This window comes from Cryptomeria japonica, chromosome 7 (genome assembly GCF_030272615.1).
Source record: "Cryptomeria japonica chromosome 7, Sugi_1.0, whole genome shotgun sequence".
NCBI classification, from domain to species: domain Eukaryota; kingdom Viridiplantae; phylum Streptophyta; class Pinopsida; order Cupressales; family Cupressaceae; genus Cryptomeria; species Cryptomeria japonica.
Window position 1 is genome coordinate 397,449,157 of NC_081411.1, and position 15,162 is coordinate 397,464,318.

Here is a 15,162-nt window from a genome sequence, read left to right on the forward strand (position 1 = left end):
GACTCCATTAGCTCACTCATTCAGACCCTTATACAGTATGCTAGTCCTCTAGTAGAGGGTGATGCAAGTGATGATGGTGATTCTTCTAGGCATCGAGTTCTAGCTCAATTTAGTCAATCTTGTGGTTCTCCTTGCACTTATGATACTAATAGTTCTGAGAATGCACATGCATGAGCAAAGTTTGCTACAGATAATATTGTCATGATAGAATCCTTGCTGAATGAAACATTTGGCATTGATACCAGATGAATTTCATTACAAGTTCATTTCATTCTTTTTATTAAATTTTATATGGAAATTTAATAATATATCTAAATTAGTAAATTATTATGATAAAAAATCAGGGTCAAAGTGTTCACATTACTAGCAACATTCCTACATCACCCTTTGTCACAACTTCGTCGACTCCACATGTATACAACAAGTGAAGAAATATAATTATTATACGTAGATAGTTGAACCTTATGTGATGATTTTCTAATTACTCGTCTTGGATGCCAAATATTTTGATGCTAGAGCTTCAACATCAACACCTCGCAGTGTATTTCATTGATAATATTTCACCTAGGTAAGCAATTTATCTTTAAAGTTGTTATTAAATAATATAGATAGTTTTAGTGATTGATCAATATAATTTGTTTAATTTTCAGATGTTGACAGCAGAGACTCCTCCTGTTGTTTGCATGTCAATGGAGCGTGGTATTGCAGCAGCAGTAGCAAGTTCAACTACTTTGACAAAAGTATGAGACATATTTGTAAATTTAGTAAATTTAGCATTACATTTGTTATCTTAATAATATGTTATTGAAAATTTTAACAAGACTTGTATTTAGTTTGATTTATATTGTGATGTTTATAGGAGGTTCTTGTCACTCCAGATCATGAACGTGCACCTGTTGTGGATGAACATCATGATTTTTTGTATGCGGTAAGTGACTATTCTATTATATATCACTCTAAAATTCAATTTTTGTATATACTAACATCATTCTTTTCGTTGTATCAGGTGGAGTTACAAAAAAGTCTAGAGAGGAGGTTGAGTGGGTGTACTCATAATACACCTGCATCATATACATATCCATCCCCTTGATAGGCAAAGATATCTTGTGATATGTTTCCTTCCCCTAGAGGGAAATGAATAGAATAGGGTCCTATGTTGTATGCCTATATAGAAATTTGGAACATATGTTTTGTATTACGAATATGTGACATTCTATGTCCATATGGCTTTTGGCAAGCTCCTATTTGACTTTATTAGATACCATGTTGTATGCCTATATGGCAATTTTGAACATATGTTTTGTATTACGAATATGTGACATTCTATGTCCATATGGCTTTTGGAAAGATCCTATTTGACTTTATTGGATATCATGTTGTATGCCTTTATAGCAATTTTGAACATATGTTTTGTTTTATGAATACATGACATTCTATGTCCATATGGTTTTTGGCAAGCCTATTTATCTGTATTGGATATATTTGATACTTTTAACAGTATATAATGTTGTATGGATTTTTAGGTTTTTGGTTAATGCAAATCATTTATCATGGTTATCCATAATTGCAGTACAAATGATTAAATGAATAATTGCACAAAGTTTATTGTTAATTAAGCTCTAAACCTAAATATGTGTTTGTAATCCAAGACACAAGCTTATAGGGATCAACATAAATTCAATAGTTATAGTTGAAATAAGACCATATAAGCGAAACATGGAAAGAACCAAAATTAGACAATATAAGACACCATTGTACCAATACCCGTTCTAAAAAAATTGCATAGCCCATATACTTCTATTCATCTAATGCATACCCTAATAGAGCGACTTTAAATGACTCCCAACAATTAATAATACTTAAGAGTATTTAGGTCTATTAATCTAATGCATAGCCTAATAGAGTGTCATAGCATGACCCTATAGGATCAGATGACTCATTCATATGTCTCACGGGCGTCGAGAAATGCATTGCCGAAGTTTGATAACTTTTTGCGCTTTGAGCACTTAAATGGGATGGTCAGTAGGGTGTGGCCTGCATCGATTAGACATGTTGGAGAGAAAAAAAAGGCATTCCTAGTGTAAACCCAACCACTTGGATGCGTACAAGTTGATGGTTCGGTGCCGTGATGAGTGGATTGAAAGTTAGGGCATTGTGCAACTTTTCATTGAACTCATCTGACACTTTTTGTTGCAACCAAGAAAGTGTCACCACGAGCAATTGGATCCAAGTCTTTCAAAGTCAAGAGAGGCTTGTATAGAGTTTCATAACATGACCTTGTAGGATCAAATGAATTGTTCTTAGGATTAATGGGCATTGAGAGACGCGATGCCGAATATTGATAACTTTGAGCAACTTGAGCACTTAAGTGATTTCGCTGCTAGGGTGTGGCCTGTAATGATTGAATGAGTTCGAGAGAAAAATGAAGGTGTTCCTAGCATGAAATTGACCACCTCAACACGTAGGAGCTGATAGTTTGATGTCACAATGAGCGGATTGAAATATGGGGCATTGTGCAACTTTTCATTGAACTCATCTGATGCTTTTTCTTGCAACTAAGAAAGTGTCACCATGAGCAATTGCATCTGAGTCTACCTAAACCGAGAGAGGATTTTTTAGAGTGACATAACATGACCCTATAGGATCAAACGAATCATTCTTAGGATTAACGAGTGCTGATAAACGTGATGCTGAATATTGACAACTTTGAACAGCTTGAGCACTTAAGTGATTTCGTTGCTAGGTTGTGGCTTGCATCGATCGGATGAGTTAGAGAGAAAAATGAAAGAATTCCTAGTGTAAACTCAACCACCTCAACATGTACGAGCTGACGGTGCACTGTTGCGATGAATAAATTGAAAGATGGGGAATTATGCAACTTTTCATTGAACTCATCTAACGCATTTTGTCGCAATCGAGAAAGTGTCACCACAAGCAATTGGATCCAATTCTACCTAAACCAAGAGAGGATTTTTTAGAGTGCCATAACATGACCCCATAGGATCAGATGACTCATTCTTAGGATTAATAGGCGCTAAGGAATGCGATGTCGAATATTGATAGCTTTGACCAACTTGAGCACTTAAGCAATTTCATTGCTAGGGTGTAGCCCTCATCGATCAGATGAGTTGGAGAAAAAAATGAAGGCATTCCTAGCACAAACCTAGCCACCCCAACACATACAAGCTAATGGTTCGGTGCCACGATGAGTGGATTGAAAGATGGGGCATTGTGCAACTTTTCATTGAACTCATCTGACACTTTTTTTCCCAACCGAGAAAGTGTCGTGAAGAGCGATTGGATCCGAGTCTACCTAAACTGAGAGATGATTCTTTATAGTGGCATAACATGACTCTAGAGGATTAGACAGATCATTCTTACATGTCACCAAGGTCAAGAAACGCGATGCCAAATTTTGACAATTTTTCACACTTTGAGCACTTTAGGGATTTTGCTGCTAGGATGTGGCTTGCATCGATTGGGTGAGTTTGATAGAGGAATGAAGGAATTCCTAGCATAAAAAAAGCCACCAAGATGCGTATACATTGATGGTTCAGTGCCACAACAAGCAAATTTAAAGATGGGGCGTTGTGCAACTTTTCATTGAACTCATCTAACGCTTTTTGTTGCAACCGAGAAAGTGTCACCATGAGCAATTGGATCGGATTCTACTTAAAATAAGAGAGGATTTTTAGATTTTTGTAACGTGACCTCATAGGATCAGATGGCTTGTTCTTATGTGTCACCAAGGTTGAGAAATGCGATGCCAAATTTTGACAATTTTTCACACTTTGAGCACTTTAGGGATTTTGTTGCTAGGGTGTGGCCTGCATCGATTGGGTGAGTTTGATAGAGGAATGAAGGAATTCCTAGTGTAAACTCAGCCATTTGAATGTGTACACACTAATGGTTCGATGTCGCGACGAGTGGATTGAAAGATGGGGCATTGTGCAACTTTTCATTGAACTCATGTGACACTTTTTGTTGCAACCGAGAAAGTGTTGCCACGAGCAATTAGATTTGAGTCTACCTAAACTGAGAGAGGATTTTTTAGAGTACCATCTCAATAACCCATAGGATCAGATGACTTATTCTTATGTGTCACTAACATCAAGAAAAATGATGCCAAATTTTGACAATTTTTCACACTTTGAGTGATTGACAACAAATGAGCAATTTTTACATCTTTTACCATATTAGCCTAAAACTTCACAAAATGATCCCATGTGATCTCTAATGGTCCAAAATGACATTATTTACATAAAATCACACAAAACAAGACAAAAACACAAATTTTATATTACAATGCCTCGAGTAGTAAAAAAATACAAGTCATGTATATATATCCAAATATGATTGATATTATAATTTTTTGCATTTACATTTAATCCAATGAACCATTTAGATCTACTCTACTCTTTATCATGTCTAGTATGGCCTCATTATCAAACTCACAAACCTTCCATAGGTTCTTGTTTAGTGGTCTACCCCCATATCTAATCAAATGAACATTTGAAGCTACAACAAGGTTAGAATAATGAAGAATATTCCTATGTGTCTCAAAGTCCTCGAACAACCACAAGTTAGACTTCTTCACTGGGTATCTTCTAAGCCATGTACCAGTAACAACTACTGATCATGTGGGGTACTTAATATTTTCTCCATATACCACAAGGCCATCCAATTTATTTTTGCATCCACACAATGACACGGGTAATAATTTATTCCTTCTTCATTGTCTTGAGGTGCAATAACTACATAAACATGCCCTCCAATGATAAAGTGAGAAGAATTTAGCAAACAACTAAGGTAAAATATTAAAGTACAAAAATTTGCATGTGGATAATTTACCTAGTTGGACTAAATCTAACACATGGTCAAAATCAACTGATGCTTCCATCTATGTAAGTTGTAGTGCACTTGGAGGTTGATATGTCTCAAGTGGGATTAGAGGCCTCATATGCCATTCGTCCACCCACTCCTTTGAGTCACACTCTTTATAGGGACCATATCTACATGAAGAACAATAACATTCCATCTATTGTATATGGATAGTCCATGAGCCTGCATTAGAGATTTTGAAAGAGTGTAGCTCACTTGATCCTGTCAATGTACAACAATCTTCAAATTTTTCAATGTTAGTATCATCTACAAACCAAAAAAATTTGCAAACTAAAGACTTACCTTGATTACCTAGACCAATTGTACCATTTCACCATTGAATAAATGATTTTGCATTATCTTTGTACTTTAACTCTTCTCATGCTAAAGCCTTTTTAATACATGTTCCTGCACCATCATGTCCCCTTTTCCATGCCTAGCCTCAAAGAAATTCCACATATGCTAAATAGAAGTCAACTTATGCATCCTACTCAACCAATAAAACATCCGAGAGTTCTTAAATTGTGATGCACAATTATCTAACCATATGATATGTTGATGAAATGATATGCCTTAGCTAGCCAAATCATCGTAGAATATCTAAAAACAATCTTGCACAAACTCTATAGAGTCTGAGTGATCATCACTGTTGTAAAAATGATGGTCCCTCAATATCTTCCTATCCTCTTCCATACTATCATGTGCATGAATGAATGCTATATGCACAAATATAGCAACTTGTGTGGAGTAGTAATATTGCGATTGCACCTCATTCTATGGTTGTAGTGCGTAGTTTTTTGCAAAGTCAATAATTGAAATGATTGTATGAAGTGGAAATGTGTCCTTGCATAACTTAAATTGTGAATCCAACCAACGAGCTCGATGGTTATGCCTTTCCTACTCATACACTATATTCTCATGAAAGATGCCCATAAACTGATGATGCTCTGTAAAAAAGGGTTAGAAAATCTGTTCGATGACAACACACACACAAGAGCAAAACATTAGTGTTAGCAACAAAAGATTATCCTAAACAGGCATATCAAAAGAGATACCAAAAGCATGAGAGAATATTTAACTAGGAAAGTAAATATGATGAGACATCTCCAAATGCCTCCTAACATTCTCTTAGCTCCTTCTCCTTTGTTCCTCTCCTCTCCAAGTTCCAAACTAGTGTAGCTCTCAATAGCTTTTTGCACTATGGATGCTTATGGAGGTTTGAGATTGAAGTATTTACTCTAAATGTGAATAAAAAGCTAATACTAGATGCTATGATGTGAAAATGATTTATTTTAAACCAAAATGACAAGATATTAGTGATTTATGCTAAATGCTCTCTAAAATTCTCTATAACTTAGATGCATACGAGTTTTCAGGATCTGGATTATGAAGAAATGAGCTCTATTTATAGGAAAAATGGAGCAATGGATGGTTGAGATTGAGTAATCTCAACAAGGGCCAGGATTGAATGACATTCAATCCATGTGAGGGCTTTCAACCCAATCCCAAGATGACAAGTGTCCATATAAGATAGGTTGAGAGGAGATGGAATAAGCATTAAATGCTTGACATGACCTGAGAGTTAACTTGGGAGTTAAGGTCAAGGTTAGGTTGAATGAATAAAATCTTTATTCAAAGAATAAATATTTTATCCAAAGGATAAACTCTTGTGCAAAGGCAAAAGGGATAACCATGGTCAAAGCAATAAACGCTTGAGGAGACCCATGAGTGCAAGTTGAAATAACCATTGATGGTTATGTAAGAGCCATAAGTGGTTTAGATGACCTTGGAGGTTAAATTGTTGAACACACAAAGCATTTAATGCTTTTCAAAGACTTTGAAGTCTTTGAGAAGTGACTTCAAGTTGCTTAGGATTGTGACAATAATTAGGGATGGATTAGGCTAATTAGGAAGGGGTTAGAAGAATCTAGAAGGGGTTTAGGCTTGCAAGTGGATTTGGTGGGTGAGGGAAAATAGGATTTTATTTAAAATAAAATTTATTTATTTTAGCTTGTGGTTGTAAGTTGCATTTGTAGGAAAATGCAAGTGGGGGGGGTTATGATTTAAATAAATGTTTTATTTAATTTATTTAAAAGAGAAAAAGGGGATTAAATGAAATAAATATGATTTATTCATTTAATTGATTTTGTGAATTTGGTATATGAATTAATTAAAATAAATTGAATAATTTATTTAATTAATAGGAGAATGTTTGAAAGTGAATTAATTAATATTAATTTAATTAACTGACGGATTAGTGGATTTTTAATCAAATAAATAGGAAATATTCATTTAATTAAACTGGACAGATTTATGTGACTACAACTGATACACTGGAATCTTCTCACTAACCAATTCACACCTTTTTTCTTCTTTTCCATCTTTTAGCATGTAGGCCATTGTCTTATATTTTCCAAATTCCACTAATTCATTACCATTTCTTGTCCAATATCCTTTTATTGACAAATTTGTAAATACCGCCATCCACCACAATGAACACATGTGCCATCTAGGCAACACTTATTGTAATATAGTTGACATTATACTCTTTCACATAAGATGCTAGATATGAATTCCCTTGAAGATGTTGGTGGACCATTTATGTTCCATTCCTACAAAACATTTTTAGCATGCAAATCTATACATATGTGTTGATAAACATCATAATGGTTAGAAAATTTGATATGTACTCTACAACAACAAGTTGTGCATGTGTGATTTATTTTGACATAAAAAGGCTTCACCATTTCAAAGACTCTTTGACTAATTTTAATTTGAGGATACATACGTTGAAACTTGGAAAAAAATTGTGTTTGAGTCATATCCAAAAAATGTTTTGGATGTGGATCACGGATTTTACTACCAATCCTCCTTACAACATCTCTTTGATTTGGAGAGACCCTTGTGTTATTCTTCCAAAAATCTTCAATTAGGGATCTCAAGGCTTCAACAATTGCTTTATCTTTCTATGGTAATCTACCAGAAAATTCCCATAACTCATTGTTAAATGGATCCTCCAGTCTTTGTCACCTTCCCATAGCTCTCATTAGAGTTTATCTACTTATCTTCAATTATTTACTTGTCTTTCAAATGAGGTGAGATTTCTTAGTTTGAGTGCTTACAATTTTTGATGTAGTGACATGTCGTGTGGCATTAATATCTTTTATGCATGAGTTAGAACCAATAGTATCATATGCATTCATCAGATTCTTCACAATAGCTTTGTCATTTGATTAAATTGATGTTCTTAGCCCAAGAATCTTCATTATGGGCCTAAATTTCAGATTTCTCATCATTTCAACAAATAGTTGACATCTTCCCATCTTATTTAAAGGCTCAAAATATATTTTACATATCCGGTTAGTATGTCAAACATTGGTTTCAAAACATTAGCATCAATATCAATCGAATACTTAGGCTTTCTATGCAAAACTATAGGAGGTGTTCTCAAAATTTGAGTTACCTCAAGATTGAGAATGTCAACAACATTAGGGATAGGTGGCATACCTTCAACCGGAGATGAAAGTGATGACATACCTTGAAATTGAGGTGTACAAGATGGTGTAGCTCCAATACTTGATGTCAATCGTGAAGTACTTGCAATGTCAAATGTCATAGAGGGAGTGCATTCAATATGAGATGTTGTAGATGCCAACAGTGTGCCAATAAGAGATGGTCTACCTTCAACTTGAGATGTAAGATATGGGGTGCCTTCAAGTTGAATTGTGGTAGATGACATGCTCTCAACCTCAGGATTCAATTGTCTCATTGCACGAAGATTTTGCATTGTTTCCTTTGTGTGTCCAATTCTCTCTCTCTCTTAGATTGGATGGATATTTCATGTTCCTCTTCAATTGACATCTCTTCTTCTATGGTATTCAATTTCCTTGCTTCATGAAGTTGCTTCACTTTTTCTCTTTCTTCTGCATTCTTAGCTTCACACTCTTTCGGTGTTACATTTTTTGGTCATTTCCTCAGCATGATGATGATTTCTACATGTACATGCGCATAAAAGAGAATAAATTTAATTCATAAAGAGATTTCAAGAGGCGTAAGGGGAAGTCCTAATGCATCTATGATTGTCCTAATTATGTTAGGACAATCCTAATGCATCTATGACTGTCCTAATTATGCATATGTTAAAATGGATATATGAAATTAAAATTATTTCATGTATTCCTTTTTTAAATTATTTCATAAGATCTTGAAAAGGATGTATGAAATTGCAAATTTTGTTTTAAACCACTAGACAAATAATTTTCTTATGCAACTTCCTTCAAATGTATTGTTAAATCTAATGTAAATTGAATAGGATTATAATCAATTTTGACAAAACAATTTTATTCTAACATTTAAACAAAATAACACTTAATAAGTATTTGAATTCTAAAAACAAGAAAATATTATCTCAATTATTCAAATTTGATAAAAAAAACTGTTCTTCCTCTTTGGCATTGCCAAATGAAAAAAAAGGTGGTGGAGAGCTGATGGAATGTATAAAATAGCTTTGCATAAAATGTCAAAACCATGCAAAAAGAATTTTTTTGTCCGATCATGTGCAGAAAGAAAACAAAATGAGAGAATGTGGGCTTGGATCACGGGTCAAGGGTCCCATATAGCCAATTTTAGTGCAGCTCATTTGGCTAGTGCCAAATATGGTGCTAGCCAAATGATTTCCATTGAAATTTTTAAACTTTGATAAATTTATACTCTATACCCTATAGTTTGATAGCCACAACCATAAAAATTAAACCATATAAAACCTATAACAAACACCCTAGATTGTATGACCCAATATGCTAAATCCTCAACCCTATACAATAACCATAGACCCTATAACCTGATATGATAAACCATATGAGGTAAGGATGGAGGGAGGGGGGAATAAAGGGGGTGAAATACTTATAGAAGGAGGGAGAAAGAAGAGGAGGGATACAAGAACAAAGAGAGGGAGAATGGGGGATTGCGGGAGAGTTAGAGATAGGGGCAAGGAGGGAATGGAGATACCTAGAGAGGGGAAGGAATGAGGAAGAAAGTGAGGGAGATACCTAGAGAGAGGAGAGAGTGAGGAATAAAGTGAGGGACAAACCTAGAGAGGGAAGGGTGTGAGTAAGAAAGTGAGGTCGACAGATTTGGGTATAAAGGACATAGAGGGGAGAGGGGTTTAAGGACAGTGGGGAGGATATAGAGGTAAACATTCAAAGGGACTAAGAGACTTGGTGATAAAGGGCATAGAAGGTCCAAGGGAGTTGAGAGGTCTAGAGGGGAAAGATAGGTACTGAGGTTTAGGGAGGGTGGAGGGGATAGAGAGGTAAAAATGAAGGGAACGAGAGACTTGGGTATAAAGGAAATAGAGGGAAAGGGAGGTAAAAGGCCATAAGGAGGATGAGGGCGATACAAAGGTAAACATGAAGGGAACAAGATACTTGGCCATAAAGAACATAGAGGGGAAGGGATACCTAAGAGGCTTAGAGGAGAGAGAGAGAGAGAGGTGGGATAAAAGAAATGTAGAGGGGAAGGGAGGTGAGAGGCACAAAGGGGAGAGAGATATGAGATGGGGGTTTAAGGAAGGTTGGGGGTGATAGAGAGGTAAGCATGAAGAAAGTATGGGAGAGACCTAAAGAGAGGAGGGAGTGAGAAAGAAACTGAGGAAAAGAGGTGAGAGAGGTAATTAGATGGGTGTAAGGATGGAGAGGGAGATAGCTTGAGGGATAGGGGAATAAAGGGAATTGTGAGATCTAGAGAGGGGAGGGACAACGAAGAGTGTGTATCTATAAGAATGAAGAGCTCGAGAAGAGGTAAGGGGAGAGAGAGAATATGAGATCTAGTTCATAGAGAGAGATGGAACTACAAGGGAAGGGAGATAAAGATGGGCCAATCTAGGGAGATGTACTAGTGAGATATATTTTGAGAGGTGAGAAACCTAGAGGAGAGAGGGGTGATATGGAGGTTTAAGGACGTTGGAGGGTTATAGAGATAAAAATTCAAAGGGACTAAGAGACTTGGCGATAAAGGGCATAGAAGGTCCAAGGGAGTTGAGAGGTCTAGAGGGGAGAGATAGGTGCTAAGGTTTAAGGAGGGTGGAGAGGATAGAGAGGTAAACATGAAGGGAATGAGAGACTTGGGTATAAAGGACATAGAGGGAAAGGGAGGTAATAGGCCATAAGAAAGATGAGGGGATACAAAGGTAAACATGAAGGGAACGAGATACTTGGGAATAAAGGACATAGAAGGGTATAAAGGACATAGAGGGAAAGGGAGGTAATAGGCCATAAGCAAGATGAGGGGATACAAAGGTAAACATGAAGGGAACGAGATACTTGGGAATAAAGGACATAGAAGGGAAGGGAGACCTAAGAGGCTTAGAGGAGAGAGAGAGAGAGCAGAGAGAGAGAGAGAGAGAGAGAGAGATGAGAGAGAGAGAGAGAGAGAGAGAGAGAGAGAGAGAGAGAGAGAGAGAGAGAGAGAGAGAGAGAGAGAGAGAGAGAGAGAGAGAGAGAGAGAGGGGGGGGGGGGTGTGGGATAAAGGAAATGTAGAGGGGAAGGGAGGTGAGAGGCACAAAGGGGAGAGAGCTATGAGATGGGGGTTTAAGGAAGGTTGGGGGTGATAGAGAGGTAAGCATGAAGAAAGTGTGGGAGAGACCTAGAGAGAGGAGGAAGTGAGGAAGAAACTAAGGGAAAGAGGTGAGAGAGGGAATTAGATGGGTGTAAGGATGGAGAGGGAGATAGCTCAAGGGATAGGGGAATAAGGGAATTGTGAGATCTAGAGAGGGGAGGGAAAAAGAAGAGTATGTATCTATAAGAATGAAGAGCTCGAGAAGAGGTAAGGGGAGGGAGAAAATATGAGATCTAGTTCATAGAGAGAGATAAAGATGGGTCCAATCTAGGGAGATTTAACTAGTGAGATAGATTTTGAGAGGTGAGAAACCTAGAGGGGAGAGGGGTGATATGGGGGTTTAAGGACAATGGGGGGGATATAGAGGTAAACATTCAAAGGGACTAAGAGACTTGTTGATAAAGGGCATAGAAGGTCCAAGGGAGTTGAGAGGTCTAGAGGGGAGAGATAGGTACTAAGGTTTAAGGAGGGTGGAGGGGATAGAGAGGTAAACATGAAGGGAATGAGAGACTTGGGTATAAAGGACATAGAGGGAAAGGGAGGTAAAAGGCCACAAGGAGGATGAGGGTGATACAAAGGTAAACATGATGGGAATGAGATACTTGGGCATAAAGGACATAGAAGGGAAGGGAGACCTAAGAGGCTTAGAGGAGAGAGAGACAGAGACAGAGACAGAGACAGAGAGGTGGGATAAAGGAAATGTAGAGGGGAAGGGAGGTGAGAGGCACAAAGGGGAGAGAGATATGAGATGGGGGTTTAAGGAAGGTTGGGGTGATAGAGAGGTAAGCATGAAGAAAGTGTGGGGGAGACCTAGAGAGAGGAGGGTGTGAGAAAGAAACTGAGGGAAAGCAGTGAGAGAGGGAATTAGATGGGTGTAAGGATAGAGAGGGAGATAGCTCGAGGGATAGGGGAATAAGGGAATTATGAGAGCTAGAGAGGGGAGGGACAAAGAAGAGTATGTATCTATAAGAATGAAGAGCTCAAGAAGAGGTAAGGGGAGAGAGAGAATATTAGATCTAATTCATAGAGAGAGATGGAACTAAGAGGGAAGGGAGATAAAGATGGGCCACTCTAGGGAGATTTAACTTCTAAGATAGATTTTTGAGAGGTGAGAAAGCTAGAAGGGAGAGAGGGGTGATATGGGAGTTTAAGGACGGTGGGGGGCATATAGAGGTAAACATTCAAAGGGACTAAGAGACTTGGTGATTAAGGGAATATATGGGAAGGGAGTTAAGAGATCTAGGGGGGAGAGATAGGTATTGAGGTTTAAGGAGGGTAGAGGGTATAGAGAGGTAAACATGAAGGGAACAAGAAACTTGGGGATAAAGGACATAGAGGGGAAGGGAGATCAAAGGCCTAGAGGGGAGAGAGAGGTGAGATGGGGATTTGAGGAGGCTAGGGGGATAGAGATGTAAACATGAAGGAAAAGACATACTTGTGGATGAAGAACATAGACAAGAAGAGAAGTGAGAGGGATAGATGAGAGATTAAAGAGGATGAGGGGGATGTAGAGGTAAACATGAAGGGAATAAGATACTTGGGGGTAAAGGACATAAAGGGGAAGGGAGGTGAGAGGCTAGAGGGGAGAGAGAGGTGGGAGACTTGGGGATAAAGGACATAGAAGGGAAGAGAGGTGGGAGGTCTAGAGGGGAGGGAGAGGAGAGATGGGGGTTTAAGGAGGGTGGGGGTGATAGAGAGGTAAACATGAATGGAATGAGATGCTTAGGGATAAAGGATATAGATGGGAAGGGAGGTGAGAAGCTTAAAGGGGAGAGAGAGGTGAGATGGGGGTTTAAGGAGGGTGGGGAGATGAAAAGGTAAACATGAAGAAAGTGGGGGAGAGACTGAGGGAAAGAGGTGAGAGAGGGAATGAGATGGGTGCAAGGATGGAGAGGGAGATACATAGGGATAGGGGAATAAGGGAATTGTGAGAGCTAGAGAGGAGAGGGAAAAAGAAGAGTAGAGATATAAGAATGAAAGGAGATAAGAGGTAAGGGGAGAGAGAATAAGAGATCTGGTTCATTGAGAGATATGGAACTACGAGTGAAGGGAGATAAAGGTGGGTACTGGGATATCTAGCTCATAGAGGAGGGTAATCGGACATGGATGAATATGGATACCTCAAGAGCTCAATGTGAGATGGAAAGAGGTGGATACCTTGATAGATGAAGAGAGAGGAGAGAGAGGCCATAATTCAGAGAGGGGAGTGATATAGAAAATGAGAGACAAAGGTGTTGGGAACTATAAAAATTTTGCTAATTTGGTGACCCAATGAAGCCTTGCTTTAAATATTTCTCTTTGTGGCTTTGTTTTATGGTAAGGCAAGTACATTATTATAATTTATTTTGGACTTGAACCCTTGAATCTTTTTGGTTCAAGGTTCAAGGTTCAATCGCTTCTCTTGCATGAGTCGCGGCTTTGTGATGTGAAGGTGTAAAAAATTAAAACCTGCAGGCAAATTCTTTTAAAAAGTGTATTGCCAAATCCCCTGCATCGCACCTAGGAAGCAAAGAAACTTCAATACAGATGCAATCGGCCTGTCTAAGGCATTTCTACTTGGGTGCCAAACTGGGTTCACAAAAGAAATGAACTTTCAGGCATAAACATTTATCCCACATTGGACGCGTGGAGGAAATTTGTTGTATTTAAATACTTGGCCACGTACATCCTTAGTGTCAAAGCTTTTAGGCTTTTGGAAAGTGGCCGATCAAGCAAGTGGTGGGCCCCCCACATGCACGTGCATCTCAAAGTGTCCTAATTTTGTAGCAAAATAGGAAATTAAACAATGGGCAAGTTGCCGAAGATCGGACGGTGGTTGCTATACTGCAAGTTGAAAGTGCTTGACTATTAACAGCCGTGACTTGGCGACTCATAAGCTAGTAGGCTAGGTGGTGCCAAGGTAAACATTGAGCAATTCATGAGGTGTCACATGGTGACACGCAGTTGATGAGGTGGAAGATCTAGTAGTGATGATGGGACAAAATAGATGGCAAATGAATGACAAGTAGACTGTGGTTTCGATGGATCTCAAAGAGGACTCACTGAAGGCATCAGTTTCATTGACATAGAAGGTGTCAATGAAACTAAGGTTTTAATAAGACGTGAGAGCATTTTTCTGAATGCTCGGTTCGATCGACAAAGGGCACATTGAAGCGATTTCAACTGGTTCCATCGAAAAGTGAGGGCATCGATGAAGCTGCAGTTTCAATGAGACAATAAAGTGGCTAGTCGAAGAGGAAGTTTGGCTGAAATGTTGATGCCGAATAAACGAAAGGTGGTGGTGGGTCCGATGGAGTTGACTTGGCAGTCTAGGTGGGTCAGGTGGCAAACTAGAGGTTGACAAGTGGTAGGCTTGACTGGACTGGTGGAGTCCAAGAAGATCTTAGAGTGAATCCAGAGATCCCAAGTGGTGATACTTTGGCATAGGTGAGAGCCATTCAGAGAAGCTAAAGGTCGAGCAGGTTAAGGAGATCAACGACCGCATGATATGATCTAACTGTTGTTGCCATGTCATGATGCAAAAGTACTCACCGGATATCCCATGTGACTTGGTGACAAAGCATGTGCGCTAAAAGGAAAGTGACCCAAGCGTTAAGGATCGAGCAGCTTGAGAGAAGATCTACGGCCATCACTATACCACCATGTGAAAGAGCCCGATGGTTATC